This window comes from Oculina patagonica, unplaced genomic scaffold (genome assembly GCF_052425735.1).
Source record: "Oculina patagonica isolate OP01 unplaced genomic scaffold, crgOcupat unplaced1369, whole genome shotgun sequence".
Classification (NCBI taxonomy): domain Eukaryota; kingdom Metazoa; phylum Cnidaria; class Anthozoa; order Scleractinia; family Oculinidae; genus Oculina; species Oculina patagonica.
This window is the reverse complement of record NW_027557376.1, coordinates 1,603-3,280: the sequence shown is the minus strand read 5'-3', so window position 1 is coordinate 3,280 and position 1,678 is coordinate 1,603. Positions and strand designations below refer to the sequence as shown.

Here is a 1,678-nt window from a genome sequence, read left to right as displayed (position 1 = left end):
GTTTTTTTCTCGAAAACTCTTGGGACTGTTTGGTTTGGACCATCATTTGCATTCCGCTAGACTAAACGGGTCTAAGCAGAGTGAAGAAATGACACAAATAAAAAATGCCATCGAAGTTTTAAAAAAAGAAGTCGCTCGTCGAGACAATCAGTCACAACAACACGCATGAAACGATGAAGACAAATGCACATCGACGATATGAAAGTTCAGTGCAGGACAAAAGAAATATCATAGGATTCGATTACAAAACAAACACCATAACATTTAATGAATAGAGAACTTTAGTGTATGCCACCCCGGCGGTTGCTATCACCTTTTATAATTAAGTTTTCATATAACGCGCGCTCTGATTGGCTGAAACAGTGTACTTTATCAGAGTCCAGATGTACGGAGGAAATTTCACGCCATCGACCCAATATGGCCGACCACTATTCCCGAAAGTCTCTCTCGGGTTTTGTTTTGACCCTGACATCTTCTTTGACCTGAAAAACGAGAATGAAAACGAGCTTTTAGCGTCAGTTAATTCAAAACGTCCTGTTCCTAACAGCACAAATTGCACGGCGATAGAAAGTGAAATTACGGAAAGTTACGGAAAAAAACACCGAGCCGGAAAGTAAGCTTAACAACAACAAACAACCAACGTAACCAAAGATTTGTAAACAACTCAAGGCCGAAATTGAAGACGTTATAACGAAAGCAGAAACGAAAAACACGAAAGATAGTACAAAATGGGCTATCTGAGTGTTGAATATGAGTTTCACATTATTTAAGTAGGGAATTTTAGATAAAACACGCACAGCTACATTTTCGTGTAAAAACAAAACAAACAAACAGCAATTCAAAAAACAGAAAACTAAATTAGCTAGCGAATACACACACAACTCAGACTTATCACAGACTGAATAATTTTTTCTGGCGTTTTCAAAACAGCTTGGTGCCGTGAAAGAAAAATTGCCAAAAGCCTTCACAAAATGACCAACAAAGAAGCTAGACAACAACCTCGGTAAATTCTACGCCGAAGCTCGAACAAAAGACGGTGAACTTTACTCGAGGTTATGGCTTCTTGGATTTCGCAATGCTATCGAGAGACACCTAAACAATTCACCCCTAAACCGAGGAATTTTTATTGCAAAAGGGGTTGAATTTCAAGCTTCAAACAAGCTGCTGCAAAGTTAGAAAAAATTGAACAAGCGCGGAAAACAAGTTTACCTGTCATTCCAGAAGCAGACGTCCAGAAATTAAAAACCTCCAATGCAATTCAGGAAGACAATCCTGTTCCTATATCCTTAACAGTGCAATGACTGGAAGGCCACAGCAATCACAGCAGCCGACTCTAATTTTTCCCTTGAATCCGATGGTTGTAAATGATTCGCGAAACACGCCGCACGGCCGCATTTTGTGAAGTACCAGCCACAAGCTTTGAGCAGTTTGTTTTTCTAGTTGTCAAGTTAACAAAATGCAAGTTTTCATGGGCCAGAATTCAGCCAGTTTTCACTGAACAGTCTACTTTTCTATCCTTTGTTATACTAAAAGTCCTAAGAACTTCAAGGACTCGTGTTAAAATTCGGATTCCACTTGACGTTTTCAGCTTGTGGATTTCTGAACTTTGATGGTTTCAAACTTGATGGTTTGACAGCTGTTGACAGCTGTTGTCTTTTTCAACCAATCAAATTCTTTT

At 39.2% G+C, this 1,678-nt stretch overlaps 1 long non-coding RNA gene across 1 annotated transcript; it reads right to left on the bottom strand.

Moving 5' to 3' along the window:
* Positions 1-314: 314 nt before the first annotated feature.
* LOC144639831 (uncharacterized) lies at positions 315-1,476 on the bottom strand. Its single transcript, XR_013568221.1, has 2 exons — positions 1,210-1,476; positions 315-482 (listed from the first exon to the last, which is right to left on the bottom strand). It is a non-coding gene; the product is annotated as an uncharacterized LOC144639831 (long non-coding RNA).
* Between the last annotated feature and the right edge of the window lie 202 nt (positions 1,477-1,678).